Raw genomic sequence first — 21,699 nt, forward strand, 5'->3', positions numbered from 1 at the left:
AGCAGTGGTTGTCAGTGTTGCTAATGTTATGACCCTTTAATGTATTTCTTTGCATTGTGGTAAGCTCCAACCATAAAATTATTTTAAGTCATCCTTCTTGACTGTAGTTTTTGCTACTAAGTGATGTCTCAGTTCCTATGATCATTAGAAATATGTGTTTTCAGATTGTCATGACCCAGAGGTTGAGAACCACTGATCTGGAGCCTCCAGCATCTGGCAGAATTCTTTCTTTGCATCTCTTACTTTTGAAGAATCTAGTTTTTTTTTTTTTTTTTTTTTTGAAAAAAACCCTTTGATGCTTTTCAGTAAGCCTTTAATATATAAAGGCATTTTGTCTTCTTAGCTATAACACTCATTTCTGTACATTAGTAAGCATAACTGTGAACCTGGGATTGGATTATATTCTTCTTTAAATTTTCTAAGAAAATATTTAAAAATATACACATGTGTTCTAAATATAATCAGTCAGTAAGCTCCATCCTAAGGCTAATTACTGATTTATCAATTATTTGTTTTAACTTTCTTGAAGGCTATTATTCTATTTTTATTAAAATGCAAATAAGTATAGTGAAAGAAAGCTGCAAGCTCTATTATAAGTAGCTGCTGATTAAATTGTTTTTGGAACTTAGGCAGAAAGACATCAAATGTTTACTCTTGGAACAAGCCCTATTAATCTGAATTGCACTCATTTTTCAGAGAACTATTGCATATATGATAGTGGTCATCAACATGTGAAGGATGCTTCAGGATCCTTACAGATATGCACTTTATAAAATAAGTGAAACTACAGAAAACTCTAATAAGTATACATACAAATAACCACAGGGATTTCCCTGTTGATTCATCAAACCCAGATAGACATGAAAGCATGAACATTGAAGAAGAATCTTGCAAATCTCAAGATTGTGAGAAATGATTACATTTGTGTTACAACATTATTCAAAATCAGAGACTTTACAGGGCAAAAGAAAAAAAGAGCACAAACAGGGAGAATATGATGACTGTTTTTTTTTCTGCATACAGTCTTTTGCAACAACAAATTTACATTGGAGAGACTAGTGTGGGAAATGCAGAAGATGGTTCTGTATTGCCTCAAACCTCACTGTGTATCATAGAATACATACTGGAACGCAACCCTACAAGTGTAACATTTGTGACAAATTTTTTACCCAGTGCTTAGGTCTTAAAACACATCAAAGAATTCATGCTGGGGAGAAAACTTACAAATGCAAAAAATTGTAGAAACTCCTTTATTGAAAAACAAGTTTTGACAGACACTTCTTGCACCTATTAGAGAAAGAGATTGTTAGACATTAGTGTAAAAATACATACAAAAACATAAAGAGCAATATTGCACTACCAGAACCTAGCAGTTCTACAATAGCAAGACCTGAATATCACAACAGAAAAGAAGCAGAATAAAGCGACCTTAAAAATAACTTCATGAAGGTAATAGAGGCCTTTAAAGAGGAAATGAAACACTCTAAAAATGGAGGAAAAGACTAACAAAAATTGGAATAAATCAATAAAGTCCTTAAAGAAAGCCAAGAAAACCAAGAAAAAGCAATTAAACGGGTGAAGAAAACAGTTCAAGACCTGAATATTAAAATATAAACAATGAAGAAGACACAAACTGAAGGAATGCTGTAAATAGAGAATCTGAGTAAATGAACAGGACTGCAGATGTAAGCATAACCAACAGAATACAATAAATGGAAGGGAGAATCTCTGGCTTGGAGGATACAATAAAGGAAATAGAGTAATCCATCAAAGAAAACACTAAAGCAAAAAAAAAAAAAAATCATAGCATAAACATCCTGGAAATCTGGGACACCATGAAAAGGCCAAACCTAATAATAGGGATAGAAGAAGGAGAAGACTATCAACTAAAAGGCACAGAAAATATAATCAACAATATCATAGAAGAAAACTTTTTCCAACCTAAAGAAGGAAATACCTATGAAGATACAAGAAGTTTACAGAACACCAAATAGACTAGACACTTCCAAACATCCTTTTGCTACATTATAATCAAAGCACTAAAGATACTGAATAAAGAAATAATATTAAGAGCAGCAAGCTAAAAGGCCAAGCAATTAATAAAGGCAGACCCATTAGAATAACCCTCAACTTCTCAATGGAGACATTGAAAGCCAGAAGGCCCTGAATAGATGTAATTCAGAAAGTAAGAGACTATGAATGCCAGCACAGATTACTATACTCAGAAAAACTTTCAATCATCTTAGATGAAGTAAAAAATACTCAAAGAAAAAAGCCATATTTAAACAAGACCTTGCCACAAATCCAGATCTACCAAAAGCATTAGAAGGAAAAATCCAACTTAAGGAAGTTAGGTGCACCCCTAAAAGGACAGGCAGTAGAAATGCCAAAGAAGAGAAATACATATCATGCCCTCCCCAAATTACAGGAATTAGTAGTGACTGATCATTGATATTCCTTAATATCAATGGATTCAATTTGCATATAAAAAGACAGAAGCTAACAGAATGTGTATGTAAAGAGGATTCATCCTTCTGCTGCTAACAAGAAACATACCTCAACTTCAAAGAAAGACACTACCTCAGAGTAAAGGTTTGGAAATAACTTTCCTATCAAATGAACTTAAGAATAAAGCTGGTGTAGATATCCTAATATCTAACAAAATAGACTTCAGACTTAAATCAATCAAATGTGATGAGGAAGATCATTACATATTCATCACAGCAAAAACCTACTAAGTTGAAATCTCAATTATGAACATTTATGCCCCAAATACAAGGGAACATACATATGTAATAGAAACAATACTAAAGCTTAAATTGCTCATCAAACCCCACAGATTAATAGTGGCAGCCTTCATCACCCCACTCTCACCAATGGGCAGGTATGCCAGACAGAAACTCAACAGGGAAATAAGGGATCTAACAGATATCATGACTCAAATGGACTTAATAGATATCTAGAGAATATTCTACCCTAAAACAAAAAAATATACCTCCTTCTCAGCACCTCATGGGACTTTGTCTAAAATCAACCAAATACTCAGTCACAAAGCAAATCTCAATTGATACAAAAAAAAATGAAATAACCTGTGTTTTATTGGACCACAAGGCTTAAAGTTATATTTCAACAACTAAAATTACAGAAAGCCTACAATCTCATGGAAACTGAAAAATGCTCATCTGAATCAACAATGGGTCAAGAAAGAAATTAAAAACTTCCGAGAATTCAATGAAAATGATTGTACAATATACCCAAACTTATGAGACACCATGAATACAGTCTTAAGAGGAAAATTCATAGCACTAAATACCCATATAAAGAAATTAGATAAATCTTATACTACTAACTTAACAGCACACCTGAAAGATTTAGTACAAAAATCAGATTAACTCAGGAGGAATAGATGCCAGGAAATAATCAGATAAAGGGCTGAAATCATAAAATAGAAACAAAGAGAACTATACGAAGAGTCAGTGAAACAAAGACTTGGTTCTTGAAGAAAATCAACAAGAAAGACTAACCCTTATTCAAACTAACCAAATGGTAGAGAGAATATCCAAATTAACAAAATCAGAAATAAAAATGACATCATAACAACAAACAATGAAGAAATACAGAGAACTGTCAGGTCATACTTCAAATACCTGTACTCCACAAAATTAGAAAATCTAACAGAAATGGACAGTTTTCTGGATAGGTACAACATACCAAAATTAAATCAAGACCAGATAAATAATTTAAATAGACCTATAACCCCTAAAGAAAGAGAAATGTCATTAAAAAGTCCCCCCCCCCCAAAAAAAAAGCTGAGGACCAAATGATTTCAGTGAAGATTTCTACCAGAATTTCAAAGAAGAGCTAATACCAATACTCTTCAAATTGTTACACACAATAGAAACATAAGGAACATTGCCAAACTATTTTTATGGGGCTATAGTTACCCTGAACACTCAAACCACACAAAGATGCAACAAAGAAAGAGAATTACAGACCAATCTCTCTCATGAAAATGGATGCAAAAATACTCAATAAAATACTGACAGGCAGAATCCAAGAACACATCAAAAAATTATTCATCGTAGTTGAGAAGGCCTTATCTCAGAGATGCAAAAATGGTTCAACATACGAAAATTTGCCAAAGTAATACATCATATAAACAAACTGGGAAAAAAAAAACCATCATATGATCATTTCATTAGATGCTGAAAAGGCCTTTAACAAAATCCAACACTCATTGATGATAAAGATACAAGATTAACTAAAAAAAAATCAATACCTTGCCTATATACAAATGATAAATGTGCCAGGAAAGTTTTAAAAGAAACATCTCCCTTTATAGTAGCCACAAATAATGTCAAATACCTTGGGGTAAGTCTAATTAAGTAAGTGAAAGACCTGTATGACAAGAACTTTACTCTGCATAAAGAAATTAAAGAAGATATCAGAAAATGGAAAGATCTCCCATGCTCATGTATAGGTAGTATTAATATAGTAAAAATGGCAATCTTACCAAAAGCAACTCTACAGATTAAATACAATCAGAATCAAAATCCCAACAATTCTTCACTGTAGTCAGAAGTTTCTCAGGTTCTGCCCAGCCCTGTGTTTGGGCCAAATCTCTCCCACTCACGGTCCTGCAACTGCTTATAAAATAATTACACGGAGGATTATTATGTTATTTCCAACTGAATGGCCCATGACTCAAGTTTCTGGCAAGCTAGCTCTTATAGCTTAAATTAATCCATTTTTATTAATTTATGTATTACCATGTGGCCATGACATTACTGGTCTGCTGGCATGTTTCTCCTTGGGTAGCAGGCTTTGTGTCTCTCCTGCTTCTTCTGCCTTTTCTTCCTGTCTCTCCCTAGGATTTCCTGCCTGGATATAATCTGACTCACCGTAAGCCAGAACAGCTTCTTTATTAACCAATCATAGCAACACATAGTCATGGCATACAGAAAGACCTTCTCACAGCACTTCCCCTTTTCTGTCTAGTCAAAAAGGAAGGTTTTAACATAGTAAAATTACATATAATATAACAGTTATCAAGCAGGAATTACAGTTAAAATATCTAGTCTATTTGGCAAAATTAAAAAAAAATACCCTATCATCTATCCTATATTTGTGAATCTAACGTTTTATACCTAATTTATCTTTTATCATGACTAAGGAAAACTGTAATTATAACTATCTAGTCTTCAACTACATTAAAGACCCCAGAAGGATATAATATTACCTAAGTAAATAGCAAGTGCTTTGTAAGCAAGTTCCCAAATCTGAAAATGACAGGACAGCTGGCTGCCTCAATAGTCACCCAAAGTCTCTCTGCAACATTGGGGCATCCCTCTTCAGTCTATAGGCCTACAATCTCTCAATCACTTTTCTTTGTGTTCTATAGAATGTCTGGCAATCTCCTCTGTGAAGCAGAAACAAGAAGAACCATCTTGCCTTGTTTTGACAAAATTAAGTGGTCATTTTCCTATGGGTTCTGTATGTCCAGTTTATACAACATGTTATTTAGCCATCCAGGCATGAACAGTTTCTTGTGCAAATGGCCAGTTTTTGCCATAAGGAAAGCAAAATCCATATGTAGTTTGTTCAATGCCCACAATCTTTTTTGAAGTAAGTTAGTGCTGCCAGGAACAGAAGTCCAAGTTCTTAAAACATTTTAAATGACATATTCTGTAGGTCTCTTTGAAGTTTTTGAAGATTACCTACCTAATTGGAATATATCTATGTATACCTAGAAAACTAACATTACTATAAGTTTGCATATCATAATTGACTAATTATTAATCTGTATTTCTTAATTATAAATTACAATTTTAAATGAATTGCATAAATATAATACCTTAAACAAGCATAGAAATATATATATATAGTATAACAAAACTAACATTAAATTTTTATCAATAAACTAAAATCCATAGCAATGTAAAATATTTCAAACAAGTTGTTACTCTTTAAAAGTAGATTCAATAATCTATCCTTTCATCCTATCATCCTATAGTGATATTTTATTTGTATTGAAATGTGATTTTATTTGTATGTTAATAAAGTTGCCTTGGGGTCAGAGCAAGCCATGGCAGAAGCTGGGCCAGTGGTGGTGCATGCCTTTAATCCCAGCACTTGGTAGATCTCTGTGTGTTCAAGGAGACAGCCAGCATGGCAGACACAGGCCTTCAATCTCAATACCAACCATAGAAGACCTGGAGGTCTGTACAGACAGGCAGTGATGAGGAGGTCATGTAGCTGGGTTTACAACCAATGAGAAAGCAGAACAGAAAGTCTATGAAACAGACAGGACACACAGAAGTAGGTCTCTTGCGGAGAGGAAAGACAGCAGAAGCAGGGAAGGGTAAGGCTTTCAGCTATCGCTCTGATGTCTTGGTTTTTAACTCTGCAACTGGCTCTGTGTTTCTTATTTAACAAGACAGTTACATCTACATCGTCCTATTATATCCCTTTTTATTCTTCACAAAGAGATTGCGTTTATAATTAACATCCTTTAAATAAAAATAAACATTTGTACACAATGCTATGGGAATTTGGGCATAGCTGTTCATACTACTTCTTACTGACTGGGGGCACTGGTAATCATATGAGGATGCTGAGAAAATTTGAGATAATGGTCAAGTCATGACTGGAGTACTCTGTGAGGCTGTATTGTTTGAGCCAGTTGCTTTGAAGCTGTTCTGGATGTTTAATCATCTGGAGACGTATCAGCGGGCTTCCTTGATGGAACCATATTAACCTGGAAGGAATTCATAGCTTCTTATCTTCTGTGGAAAGAAAAGCAGAACCTCTTTTCCAAAACAACATATCCTTAGACATAAATTTTGAAATCAAATACCTTTAAAATATACATATTGGTTTAACTCTGTAGCATTTGCAATCTAATGTCTTTCTACACTTAAAAATCCCAAAGACAATATAATCCAGACTCTGTGTGTAATTTTCATCTTTATGTGGCTTATTGTTTATGTTACTTTTACTGTCTCTTTAAAGACTTTACTTTTTAAAACTATCTATTCTTTTATATAATTATCTATGTATATTTTTCTCTCTATTCCAAGCCAACATGCATTTTTACACATATTGTAAACTATTTAGAGGTTTATTCCATCAGAATCTGTCTTATTGTGAATCTATTGCTTTAAACTGCAGCATTGGCTAGCACTGAAACTGAAGCCTTGGCTGCTGATTATGCCCATATCAACTTCCCAGAATGGCAGAAGTACATTTACTGCCAGCTCTGTGGTCCATGCTCATCACAGAGTCTAGAGAGCAATGGGTCTATGCCTCTATCCAGCAGTGTGTAGGCAAGAAACCTTTATTTTTTTCTGTACTAGCAAAAGCAAAATCCACCATGCAGTGCACTGCATGGCTTGGAGACACCTCTGTGTACCATAGCAGGAATCCACCATGTTGTAGGTCAAGCCCACATGCTTCAAATCTGCCATGTTATAGCTCACAGCTTGCCTGAGAGACTCAACTAGGAAGCTTTTTTTTTTTTTTTTTTTTTTTTTAGCTCTGTTTTATAATCTTTTTTTAAAAAAAGCTTTCTCATGTTTTGGGTGGAAATTCTTGCTATTATGTTGTGCACAAAATATAACCAGAGGTTTTAATCCTGCCTGGTCCCATGGTTGGGATGAATCTTTCCCACCCATGGTCCTGTAGTCACTTATAAAATAATTACACAGAGGCTTATATTATTTACCAACTGGATGGCCTATGGCTCAAGCTTCTGGTATTTATGCCAATATCAAACTGTTTTTACTACTAGAGCTATGTAGTAGAGCTTGAGGCCAGGGATGGTGATGTCTCCAGATTTTGTTTGATGGTACAGGATCATTTTCTCTCGACCATTGCCAGTAGTCTACAGTGGAGGAATCATTGTGGATTTCTGGGGGCCTCTCTAACATTTTGCTTCTAACATTTTGGAAAAAGCACAGGGACAAATAGCCAAACTAATGGAAACTCATGAATTATGAACCAAAAGCTGTGGAGCCACCAACTGGATCAGGATAAGTGAGACAACTGAATAGCTTGAACTGTTTGGGAGACACCCAGGCAGTGGGACCCAGACCTGTCCTTAGTGCATAAGCTGGCTGTTTGGAACCTGGGGCTTATGTGGGGATACTTTGCTCAGCTGGGAAGGAGGGGACTGGACTTACCAGTACTGAATCTACCAGGTTGAGCTGAATCCCTAGGGGAGTCTTTGCCCTGGAGGAGATGGGAATGGGGAGGAGGGGCTAGAGGGAAGGCAGGGGCAGGGGTGGGAGGGGGGAGGACAGGACAACCCTTGGCTGATATGTAAAATTGAAACACAAATATCCATATTAAAAAATAAAATTTGAAATAAAAAAAAGACAGAAAGCCATTAAAAAAAAGAACTCAAAAGGCTAGACATCAAAATACCAAACAATCCAAGTAAAAAATGGGCTACAGAACTAAACAGAATTCTCAACAGAAGAATCTCAAATGGACAAAAGACATCTAAGGAAGTGCTCAACATCCTTAGTCATCAGGGAAACACAAATCAAAACAACTCTGATATATCATCTTAAACCTGTCAGAATGGCTAAGATCAGAAACACTGATGACAGCTTATGTTGGAGAGGATGTGGAACAAGGGGAACTCCTCCACTATTGATGTGAGTGCAAACTTGCACAGGCACTCTGGAAATCAGTATACTGTTTTCTCAGAAAATTGAGAATCAAACTACCTCAAGGTTCAGCTATACTACTCTTGGACACATAAAGGAATGCTCAATCATACCCCGATGATACTTGCTCAAGTATTTTCATAGCAGTATTATTTGTAGTAGCCAGAAACTGGAAACAACCTAGATGCCCCTCAATGAAATGGATAAAGAAATATGGTACATATACACAATGAAGTACTACTCAGCTGTAAAAAAAAAAAATGACATCATGAAATTTGCAGGCAAATATATGGAACTAGAAAATATTATTCTTAGTGATGTAACACAGACACTAAAAAATAAACATGGTATATACTCACTCATAAGTGGATACTAGATAAAAAGCAAAGTATAACCAGATTACGACTGAAGAAAAGCTTAGAGCCAGAGGTGGTGATGCATGCCTTGAATCCCAGCACTGGGTAGGCAGAGGAGGGGAGATCTCTGAGTTTGAGTCCAGCTTGGTCTACACAGCAAGTTCTGGAACAGCCCCCTTAAGCAGTGAAGGAAACCTTTGAAAACAGAAAGCTGGTAAAGATGTAATTAAAAGAAGGGGCCAAATTTCAGCCCAACAAAGCAAGGGAACTTGGCAGCTTTAGCTTCATAATTATGGCTCAAGGATAGAAGAAAGGCATTGTGGAACCTTCCTCCTCAACTAAGGAAAGCCACTGAGGCCAGGCATGCATCAGAGGGTATTCCTGAATGGAGGCCCAGAAAGGTCATTTTGTGAAGGTCTGACGGAGAAGCCTGGATTGCCTTGGAGACTCCAAGATGTTAGAGATGCCAGAGTCATGGGATATCTGCTGAGGAAAGCCATTAACAGTGAGTGGAGCCATCCCAAGAGAAAGAAGTTTGTTGCAGTCAACAAAACTGAAGGGAGTTACAGCTCTGAATGGCCTTTTCACATCAGACATGGAAATCCACAGGTTGGGAGTTTATTTACCCACTTGGTTTTTTATCTTGCTTTGGTCTAGTATTTCATCACTATGCCCCCTTCCCTGCATTTTGGAATGGTAATACATATCCTGTGTCATTATAAGTTGGAAGGATGCAATTTAATTTTTGATTCTGATTTTATAAAGGATTACAGTTAATGAGATTGCATGTCTCTCAGAAGAGACTCTGAACTTTGGACTTTTAAACATTTTTGATACTGTAATAGCATGTGGGGTCTTTTTAAGTTGGACTGAATGCATTTTTGCATTATAATATACCTACAAGGTTTTAGGGGCCAGGGAGTAGAATGTGGTGGTATGAAAGAAAATTGCCCACAATAAGAGTGGTAGTTGTTGGGGTAGGTGTGGCCTTACTGGAGAAAGGTTGTCACTGCAGAGGCATGCTTTGAAGTCTCATGTATGTTCATAACATGCCCAGTGAGATTGATCACTTCCTGTTCTGTTGCCTTTGGATGGTTGATGACAGCTGACTTCATACTGGAGTTGGGCGATGTGCAAACCTTACTTCCCTGATCAGAGATCACTTGCTCAGGTATCAATTGGCACTGAAGTGTGCTACCAGATGCAACAATCATACTGTGCATGCCATACACACATTTACTTTGGCTTTCTTTTCTTCTTGAAATTAGGCAAGGCATAAGAGCATGAGTGGTTTCCATTAGGCTATTGTTTTGTTTGCTTCTCTAACATAAATATAAATAAACCATTAGGCAGCTATCTGAAAAGTGGTCCACTTTTGCACTGTTGGTTATTATTTCTCCTGAGACTGTTTCCTGCAGGGTTATAGTTTCTGCTGTACATTAAAATATACAGTGGTCACAAAGAATATGTAATTCCTCATGCGAGAAACTGTTACACATACATGGAAACATTCACTACAAAAAACGTGCAATAACTGTAATTTGAAGAGGTAAAAAGTATAAAATCAAACCTAAGAATGGAGCAGTTTAATTTAAGAACTGACTTGAATGACTTTTTAGGTAATTTTGGATTCTAGTAGCCTAACTATTAAGTTTGTGGACTTAAATGTCCTCACTTTATCATTAACCAAGCTTAAATTTACAAACACTAGATGAGCTTGTCTCAATTTTCCTTATCTATAACTGGAGCCAGAGCAGAGGCTTCTACATAGACTACATAGACTGTGGATATTGACTACATTGTGTACACTATCTTCAAAACTAGGGATTATAAATTATATGCATATATATATATATATATATATATATATATAATGCTTTCCCAATTTACAATGCTGCTTTTTGATTTTATGTTTTAAAAAATCAAATAGGCATTCCTCATTAGTCTTATTATGGATATAGAATGCAGGATATAATGTAGTGCTTGCAGCCCATGCCTCATCTTCCCATGCCACAATCCTGAGACCAGAAGATTTGACATCATACAAGCCTGGGACACAGTTGTAGCAGTGACCATTTTATCACAGACTGTGGCTGTAGTCCTGGGAAACTCCTTCTTAGTCTACAACTACCTGTTGCTTAACCTTGCTGGGATCAGGTTAAGGTTCACAGGCTGGATCCTGCAGCACTTGATTTGCCAACTCCTTAACTCTCCTGTGTGAAGGAGTACCCAAGACAGTGGCAGCTTTTGGTTGAAAGACTTTCTCATTGATTTTGGGTGCAAACTAATCTATTTTCACAGAGTAGGGAAGAGTGTGCCCATCAGCAAAATCTGCTTCTTGAGTGTCTTCCAGGCCATCACCCTTAGCCCAAAAGGCTCCAGGTGGACACAGCTTAAAGTCAAGTCTCCCAGTTACATTGATTCTGGCATATACATAAATTGGATCCTGGCCCTCACAGTAAATGCTGATTGTCTTTTGTATATGATTGCAAGATTGAATAATAGGAATATGACAATTAACAAAGACCTTTAAGGACCAGCCTTAATGTCTTCTTTCAGGCTTTGAGAAAGACACTACAAGTGAGGAGAATCTAATATCTGAGGGTGAAAATGAATCTGCTCACACGGTGTTCTTTCTGTGCATGTCTCTTTATTGTTCCATTGTCCTTCTTCTTTTACTGTAAGGGTTGCAGCTTATGTACACTCACAATCAGCAATTCTTTGGCAAGGCATGGTACAAGCCTGAATTTCTCAGGTTCATAGAAAACTAATAAGAGTTTACACCAGTCAATAGCTGTCAGCTTTCTTTTATGGTAAAGTGGGAGTGCTTAATGGAAGTTCCCTGATAAGATCAACTAAAAAATAAATCAACAAGGGAATCTAAGAGGCAGATTTCTGTGCTTAAACTACTATCCTAAGTGTGGCCAGGTAATAAGCTAAAAGTCTATAATAAGTAAAAGTCAGGAATAAGGTAAAAACTGTTTTTCTCTGTGTGCTGCCTCTATCAATATGGTTTCCCTGGTTGCTTTCCCAGAAGCAAGATTGACTGTCTAGTAACTAGGCAACCTACAAAAACAGCAGGGGGAAATGTGCAGCATTTGGTCCATATCTAGCACTTTCAGTAAATGTTATCTGGCTTTAAAGAAGCTTTCAGATCTAAAAGATTATACCTTTTGCCTAGGTGGTTAGAACAAAGGGAGGATCTAACCCTGCTTTGTACAAGAAACAGAACCTTGACCTCGCAGCCACTCTGGTCTTCGGTAGAATAAATCTCAGCAGTTTTGTGGGAAGATTATTCCTCCAGGATAGAACAAATGGTTTATTACTTCCCCTTTTATTACAAACAGTAAGTCTCTAAGCTAAACTCTTATATTAATAAACCGAGGTGAAAGTAAGTGCAAAGAGTATTGGGAGATTAGTTTCAGTCAGTGCCTCTTTTATCTTCTGGCAGGGTGAAAACTACATGCTTGTTTCCTGTCTATCCAAGGGTGGTGAATCAACAAATTCAGTTAGGTTGTAATTTTGTGTCCTTGGGTGTCTGTGAATGTCTCAAGTGAGATTATTTTGGTTGGACACAGACACTGACCAAAAACCTGCCAATAAAGGTAATTGCAGGAAGGGAGACCTTCAAGTTTATATTGGAAAATGGAACAAAGTCCTTTTTGTGAGAAACAAAGATTTTTACTGTGTGACTGGTTTCACACATTGCTAGGATATGTCATCCAACATACCACTGTATAGGAAAATTGTGCTAAATAAATGATCAAACACTGCTAAACTGTGAGAATAAACCCCCAAAATTGTAACAGATGTGAGAATCTATGACTTCTACAGCAAGAGCAGCTATCCATCCAAATGGCAGTAATCCAAAACACCTTAGATGGTGTGTGCCTCCAACAGAATTCATGTTTCTGGGTGGGTTGGCCTTCTAATTAATAGCTGAAGTCTCACTGCATAATTTTGTGGCATGCAGCAAACAAGTCTAAAACTGTTTGAATGCTGTTCTTCTGTTCATCATAACAAAGACTTTGACATTTTCTTGTGGTGGTATTGTGTTCCCTGAAATATTGTGCAAGCTAATAAACTTATTTGGCGTCAGAGAACAGGACGGCCACAATATTAAACATAGAGGTTAGGCAGTGGTAGCACACACCTTTAATCCCAGCATTCTGGAGGCAGAGCCAGGCGGATCTCTGTGAGTTCAAGGTCACATTGGAAAAAGCCAGGCATGGTGACACACACCTTTAATCCCAAGAAGTGAGCCTTTAATCCCAGGGAGTGATGGCAAAAACAGAAAGATATATAAGGCATGAAGACCAGAAACTAGAAGCATTTGGCTGGTTAAGCATTTGGCTGGTTAAGATTTTAGGCTATGAGCAGAGCAGTTCAGCTGAGACCCATACAGATGAGGATACAGAGGCTTCCAGTCTGAGCAAACAGGATCAGCTGAAGAACTGGCGAGGTGAGGTAGTTTGTTCTGCCTCTCTGATCTTCCAGCATTCACCCCAATCCCTGGCCCCAGGTTTGATTTCATGAATAAGACTCTTTAAGATTCCTGCTACATTCTCTCTGCAGCATTACACTCAAATCCTGATTTTTTTTTTTTAATGTTGCTGTTGCTTTGCTCCAGTGACTCCATGGTTTGTATCCTCTGCAGACAGAAGCAGAGATTGAAGCACATTCATAGGAGCAACTTCTCCCTCTCAGGTCTTTCCCTGAGTCCAGAGCCACAAAGACCATTCTGCTTTTGGTGAGCACATTTGTTTGCTTTTACACCCTTTCTTGCCACTTACAAAATAATTTGTCTCTTCTGTATAATTGAGGTTCTTTCCTGGAGAACATGCATGTTACCCAACTCTAAGTCATTTTCTGCTGATCAGTCATTAACTCTGTGAGTCTCCACTCTGTTTTGCCTGTGCATGAAATAGAATATTCTAAACATGTCAGTAACATCAATATTATGTTTTGAATAATGTATATATTTTATTCAATACTGTGTATTACTAATTATGTCATAAAAGTAAGTGGTGTGCATTTGTGAACTAACATGTACACAAAAATTATGAACATATTCAAAACTGTATATTTACATAGTCTGTATTCTTTTGTAACATAAAGAATATTAATTGGAGACTGCAACTGTTCCCTGAGACAGAGACCTCCAGCACTCGATTGGACTAAGAGAGCCTGCCAGTGCCAGCTTGGACTAAGAGCTGCTCTCTGAGACAAAGAGTCCATCAGCTCTGATTAGACCAAGAGCTCCCACTGGACCAAGTGTATCAATCAGACCAAGAGAGGCTTCCTTAGTCACAGACACCCCTTTCACCAAGTGGAGAAAGAGATGGGTAGATTCCAGTGCAAAAATACAGCCAACAACATAAAAACCAATATGGCTCCATCAGAACCCACATCAGCAAGACCTAAACATCCCAACAGAAAAGAAACAGAAGAAATTGACCTTAAAATGACCTTAAGAAGATGATAGAGATCTTTAAAGAGGAAATGAAAAATTCCCTTAAAGAAGTTGAGGAAAAGTCAAACAAAAGATGGGAAGAAATCAGTAATTTTTTTATTTATTATATTTGTGTTTTAATTTTACACATTAGCCATGTGTTCCCCTGCCCTCCCCCCTCCTGCCTCCCACCCTTACCTTCCTCCCAGCCTCTCCCCTCCATTCCCATCTCCTACAGGGCCAAGACTCCCCTGGGGATTCATTTAAACCTGGTGGATTCAGTATAGGCAGGTCCAGTCCCCTCCTTCCAGGCTGAGCAAAGTGTCCCTGTGTAAGCCCAAGGTTCCAAACAGCCAGCTCATGCACTAAGGACATGTCTGGGTCCCACAGCCTGGATGACTCCCAAACATTCAAGCTATTCAATTGTCTCACTTATCCAGAGGGCCTGCTCCAGCTGGGGGCTCCACAGCTTTTGGTTCATAATTCATGTGCTTCCATTCATTTGTCTATTTGTCCCTGGACATGAGGGAGGGGGTAATGAAGGGCAAGTGTCAAGGGAAAGAGAGCTTAAGGGAGCAGGAGATCCCAGCAGGATCAAGAACAGAAAGGGAAAACAAGGAATAACAGACCATGATAAATGATGACCACATGAGAACAGGAATAGGCAGGGTGCTGGAGAGGTCCCCAGGAATCCACAATGATACATCCTCTGTAGACTGCTGGCAATGGTTGAGAGAAAGCCTGATCTGACCTAGTCTGGTGATCAAATGGCCAAACACCCTAATAGTCGTGCTGGAACTCTCATCCAATAACTGATGGAAGTGGATGCAGAGATCCGCAGCCGGGCCCCAGGTGGCGCTCCAGGAGTCCAATTGTCGAGAAAGAGGAGGGACTGTAAGAGTGTGAATTGCTGAGACCAAGATTGGAAAAAAATCAGTAAATTTCTTAAAGAAAGCCAAGAGAAAGCAATTAAACAAGGGAGGGAAACAGTTCAAGATTTGAAAACTGAAATCAAGACAATAAACAAGACATAAACTGAGAGAGTGATAGAAATGAAAAATCTGAGTAAATGAACAGGAACTACAGATGCAAGCATAACCAACAGAATGAAAGAGATCTAAGAGTTAATCTCTGTCATTGAAGATACAATAGAGGAAATAGATTCATTAGTCAAAGATAACACCAAAGCCAACAAAGTCATGGCCCAAATGTCTAGGAAATTTGAGACACCATGAATAAACTGAACCTAAGAATAATAGGAATAGAAGATGGAGGATAGGAACTCAAAAGCACCAAAAATATATTCAACAAAATCATAGAAGAAATCTTTCCCAACCTAAAGAAGGAAATGCCTATAACAATACAAGAAGGTTGCAGAGCACAAAATAGATTGGATCCAAAAAGAGTCCCCTCACTACATCATAATCAAACCACTAAACATACAGAATAAAGAAAAAAATTAAGAGTCGCAAAGAAAAAATGCCAAGTAACATATAAAGGCAGACCCATAAGGATAACCCCTGCCTTCTCAATGGAGACTCTAAAAGCCAGAAGGTCCTGGAGAGATGTTATGCAGACACTAAGAGACCATGGATGCTAATCCAGACTATTATACCCAGCAAAACTCTAAATCAACATAGACAGAGTAAACGGAATATTCCATGATAAAACCAGATTTCAACTATCTTTCCACAAATCCAGCCCTACAGAAAGCACTAGAAAGAAAAAATCCCACCTAAGTAAGTTTGATACACCCATTTAAACACAGGCAGTAGATAGCCCCACACCAACTAATACCAAAGAAGGGAAACATACAACACTACCAACAAAAAATAACAAGTATTAACAATCACTGGTCATTAATAGTAATGGACTCAGTTCACATATAAAAAAGACACAGACTAACAGAATGGATATAAAAACAAGATCCATCCTTGTGCTGCATACAAGAAACACACCTTAACTTCAAAGACAGACACTACCTCAGAATAAAAGGCTGAGAAAAGACTTTGCAATCAAATGGATTTAAGAAGCAAACTGGTAGCTGGATGGTGGTGGTGGTGGTGCAGAGCTTTAATCCCAGCACTCGGGAGGCAGAGCCAGGAGAATCTCGAGGCCATCCTGGACTACAGAGTGAGTTCCAGGAAAGGTGCAAAGCTACACAGGGAAACCTTGTCTCAAAAAAACAAAAACAAACAAACAAAAAAAAAACAATAGAAAAGAAGAAGCAAACTGGTGATGCTGTCCTAATATTTAGTAAAATAGACTTCAAGTCGGGCGGTGGTGGTGCACACCTGTAATCCTTGCACTCGGGAGGCAGAGGCAGGTGGATCTCTGTGAGTTCGAGGCCAGCCTGGTCTACAAAGTGAGTTCCAGGACAGGCCCCAAAGCTACAGAGAAACCCTGTCTCGAAAAACCAAAAAAAAAAAAAAAAAAAAAAAAAGACTTCATATTAAAATCAATCAAAAAAGATCCAGAAGGACGTTACATATTTATCACAGGGAAAATCTGACAAGATGAAGTCTCAATTCTAAATATTTATGCTCCAAATACAAGGGCACCCACATTTGTAAAAGAAACATTACTAAAGCTTAAATCACAATGAAACCCCATACACTAGTAGTAGGAGACTTCAACACCCTACTCTCACCAATGGACAAGTCTACCAGACAGAAAGTTTACAGAGAAATAAGGGAAATAACAGACATTAGGAATCACATGGACTTAATAAGATATCTACAGAATATTCCACCCTAACATAAAAGAATATACCTTCTTTCCATCACCCCGAGGAACCTTCTCCAAAATCCACCACATGCTTGGTCACAAAGCAAATATCAGCAGATACAAAAAAATTGAAATAACCTCCTTTATTTTACTGGACCACCATGGCTTAAAGTTAGATTTCAACAAAACCAAAAATTAGAGAAAGCCTACAATCTCATGGAAACTGAATAATGCCTAATTGAGTCACCAATGGATCAGGGGAAAATAAAGAAAGAAATGAAAAATTTCCTAGAATTCAATAAAATGAATGTACAACATACCCAAAATTATGGGAGACTATGAAAACAGTGTTAAGAGGAAAGTTCATAGCACTAAATGCCCACATAAAGAAGTTGGAGAAATCTCACACTAGTGAGTTAATAGCACACCTGAAAGCTTTAGAATGTGAAGTAAACTCAACCAGGAGAAACAGATGCCAGGAAATAATCAAATCATGGGCTGAAATCAATAAAATAGAAACAAAGAGAACAATACAAAGCATCAATGGTAGTTGGTTCCTTGAGGAAATCAACAAGTAGACAAGCCCTTATCCAGACTAACCAAAAGTCAGAGAGAGAACATCCAAATTCACAAAATCAGAAATGAAAAGGGAGACATAACAACTAACATTGAGGAAATACAGAAAATTATCAGGTCATACTTGGAAAACTTGTACTCCACAAAACTGGAAAATCTGAAGGAAGTGGATGATTTTCTGGATAGCTACCACATACCCAAATTCAAATCAAGTCCAGATAAACTATTTAAATAGACCAATAACCCCTAAGGAAATAGTAGTCACTAAAGTCTCCCCCCCCCCCAAAAAAAAGCCCAGGACCAGGTAATTTCAGTGCAGAATTCTACCAGATTTTCAAAGAAGAGCTAATACTAATACTCTTCAAATCGTTCCACACCATAGAAACAAGGAACATTACCAAACTCTTTTTATGAGGCTACAGTTAGCCTGATACCCAAACCACACAAAGATGCAACGAAGAAAGATAATTACAGACCAACCCCCTTCATGAATATTGATGCAAAAATACTCAATAAAATACTGGCTAACCAAATCCAGGAACACGTAAAAAAAAATTATCCACCATTACCAAGTAGTCTTCATCCCAAGGATGCAAGGATGATTCAATATACAAAAATCTGTCAATGTAATACTCCATATAAACAAACTGAAAGAAAAAGACCACATGATCATCTCATTAGATGCTGAAAAGGCCTTTGACAAAATCCAACACCCCTTCATGATAAAGTTTCTAGAGAGATTAGGAAAGAAGGGACATACCTAAACATAATAAAGGCAATTTACAGCAAGACGACAGCCAACATCAAATTAAATGGAGAGAAACTCAAAGTGATTCCACTGAAATCAGGAACAAGACAAGGCTGTCTACTCTCCTCATACTTATTCAGTATAGTACTTGAAGTTCTAGCCAGAGCAATAAAACAACAAAAGGAGATTAAGGGGATACAAACTGGAACGGAAGAAGTCAAGCTTTTACTGTTTGCAGATAACAGGATAGTATACAAAAGTAACCCCCAAAATTCAACCAAGGAACTGATGCAGCTTATAAACACCTTCAGCAATGTAGCAGAATACAAGATTGACTAAAAAAAAATCAGTATCCCTCCTATTTACAAATAACAAATGGGCTGAGAAAGAAATCAGAAAAAACATCACTCTTTACAATAGCCACAAATGATATAAAATACCTTGGGGTAACTCTAACTAAGCAAATGAAGGACCAATATGACAAGAACTTTAAGTCTCAAAAGGAAGAAATTGAAGAAGATATCAGAAAATGGAAAGATCTCCCATGCTCATGGATAGGTAGAATTAACGTAGTAAAAATGGAAATCTTACCAAAAGCAATGTACACATTCAATGCAATCCTCATCAAAATCCCAACACAATTCTTCACAGACTTGGAGAGAACAATACTTAACTTTATATGGAAAAACAGAAACTCTAGGATAGCCAAAAGAACCCTGTACAATAAAACAACATCTGGAGGCATCACACTCCCTGACCTCAAGCTGTACTAGAGCTACAGTAATAAAACAGCTTGGTACTGGCATAAAAACCGACATGTGGACCAATGGAACTGAATTGAAGACCCTGACATTAATCCACACACCTATCAACATTTGACTTTTGACAAAGAAGCTAAGACTGTACAATGGAAAAAGGAAAGCATCTTCAACAAATGTTGCTGTCATAACTGTATATCAACATGCAGGAGATTACAAATAGATCATTACCTGTTGCCATGCACAAATTTTTGTGTAGAAAGTTTTCTAACACCTACAATATAATAATCCTCAGGAGTCTTTTTTTACTCACTGACGTTCTCCAGAATTATGTCTAACAAAACAGAATATTACTAAATTGACTTCACTTCCTATTTCCACTGTCACTTTAAGTGCTACTACATGCCAGAGTCCTTTACTACTGTTGGGTGACTTTTCCTGTGGAAACAATGATAAACATCTACTTAAGAAAGCATAGGAATCAATGAAAACCAAAGTTAGGTACCAATAAAGTCTAAAATGGTAAACCAATAATGTTTCTTTTTAGGAGTATTTTGTCTGTATGTTTGTACCACGTGTGTTCCAATGAGTTTAATTGGCTTGCCTTACAAGAGTGTGGGTGGTGGCTTACTTATATAAGCACAAATTACTCAATGACATCTGCATAACTTTGTGAGGGTGATGGCTGATGCAGCTGGGAGAGTGAGGATCACTGCAGGCAGCTCAAGGGAGGTTGGAAGTGTCTTTCAAGGCACTCACCACCTCCTCCAGGAAGTTTGTTTTGTCTGGTCCAGGCAGCTTACTTTTATCTGTTTCATGGCTAGTCTGAGCATTTCTGTGCAGGTTAGCTGTCTGACAGCTTCAGCAGTCCTTACTGGTTATATATGCTTGAGGCAGAAGGGTTTTGGGATGACTCATCCCTAACAGGCTTATGGATCATCTGGCCCACACAAGTAAAAAAAAAAAACCTTTCTGAGAGCCAGCCTGGGTCTGCCTGATGGTCTTAGCAACAGCAGCTAAAACATGATCTGGAGATGACCCGGACCAATGAGAGGCAGCCATGTCACACCAACAGATGTATATTCATCAGATGTCCCCCTATGGTGAGGTGGAAGGTATATAAGGCTTGCCTCTTCCTAAATAAACTGAGCTTCTTGTTTCAACATCATTACAGAGTCTGTGTGGTTTAACTCTGCACCACTTTGCCCCTGACCTCAAAAGGAACAACAGCAAATTAGCCTACTACATCTGGTGCCAAAACCTGGGACATTTGGTACTTGAACAGGGTCTGTTTGTCTCTCTTTACTCATGTGTGGGGCTGGTTAAGAAGGCCCCTTGAGTGGTTATTTTAGTGAGTAGGCCCTTCTACATTGTATAAATTTGGTCCCTTCAGTAGGTAAATGCTAGGACCCCCACTTTCTTCTTTCTGTTTGTCTTGTTTGTGTGTCTGTCTGTACAGTAGGGTGGCACGTACTTTTGTTTAGGCTCGCCTGGTGTTTCCATATAAGGGCTGGTTCCTCAGGAAACAACAGCCACCATCTGACTATTTTAGTTGCGTATGTGTATGCATGTGTATATGTAAGTATGTATATGTGTGTGTATGTATGTGTGTGTTTGTGAATGCATGGGTATGCCTGTGGGTTGTGATGCCTGGAGAGATGGATCAGTAGTGGGTAGTGCTTCCTCCATAGATCTTTTCAGAGAACATGTGGGAACCTTATCTGTGGATAAGAATTCTGTTCCTGGCCAGAAAAAGGGAAGTGGCCTCGGAGTAACTCTCCATTTTTTTTAATTATTATATTTCTGTTTTAATTTTACATATCAGCCATGGGTTCCCCTGTACTCCCCTCTCAGGTCCCTACCCCAACCTTCACCCATGGCCCTCCCCTCCATTTCCATCTCCTCCAGGGCCAAGATTCCCCTGGGGATTCAGCTCAGCCTCATAGATTCAGTACAGGTAGGTCCAGTCCCCTCCTTCCAGGCTTAGCAAGGTGTCCCTGCATATGCCCCAGGTTCCAAACAGCCAGCTCATGCACTAAGGCCAGGTCTGGATCTCACTGCCTGGGTGCCTCCCAAACAGTTCAAGCTATTCAATTGGCTCCCTTATCCAGAGGGCCTGATCTAGTTGGTGGCTCGACAGCTTTTGGTTCATAATTCATGTGTTTCCATTAGTTTGGCTATTTGTCCCTGTGCTTTTCCAATCTTGGTCTCAGCAATTAACACTCTTACAGTCCTTCCTCTTTCTCAACAATTGGACTCCTGGAGCTCCACCTGGGACCTGGCTGAGGATCTCTGCACCCACTTCCATCAGTTATTGGATGAGAGTCACAGCACAATGGTTAGGGGGTTTGGCCATCTCATCACCAGACTAGGTCAATTTAGGCTTTCTCTCAACCATTGCAAGCAGTCT

The 21,699-nt window shown here is 38.0% G+C and overlaps 1 pseudogene; it reads left to right on the top strand.

Moving 5' to 3' along the window:
• The first annotated feature begins 10,157 nt into the window (after positions 1 to 10,157).
• Positions 10,158 to 13,850, top strand: LOC118570345 (annotated as a pseudogene).
• Positions 13,851 to 21,699: the final 7,849 nt, after the last annotated feature.

The sequence above is a fragment of the Onychomys torridus genome, chromosome 19 (assembly GCF_903995425.1).
Source record: "Onychomys torridus chromosome 19, mOncTor1.1, whole genome shotgun sequence".
NCBI classification, from domain to species: domain Eukaryota; kingdom Metazoa; phylum Chordata; class Mammalia; order Rodentia; family Cricetidae; genus Onychomys; species Onychomys torridus.